Raw genomic sequence first — 273 nt, 5'->3', positions numbered from 1 at the left:
TGTATATACACCACATGTTCTTTATCCATTCATCTGTCCATGGACATCTATGTAGATTATGAACTAATGTGATTGTTGGTATTTTCTTTCTTGCTTCCTTTCTTCCTTTCTTTTTTTTTGCTGCAAAAAGCTTTATTGTTTCCATTTGGTCCAAGGCTTGGGAGAGAGAGCTCCAGGGTGGTTAAAAGCTGCCTAGTGGCTGCAGAGCGGGGCTTCAGGCAGAAGCCCTGACGCCACAGGGGCTCCTCAAAGGCCGCTGGGCTCCGGACGCTC

This window comes from Mesoplodon densirostris, chromosome X, assembly GCF_025265405.1.
Source record: "Mesoplodon densirostris isolate mMesDen1 chromosome X, mMesDen1 primary haplotype, whole genome shotgun sequence".
NCBI classification, from domain to species: Eukaryota; Metazoa; Chordata; class Mammalia; order Artiodactyla; family Ziphiidae; genus Mesoplodon; species Mesoplodon densirostris.
The sequence above is the reverse complement of the archived record's forward strand: the minus strand, read 5'-3'. Positions refer to the sequence as shown.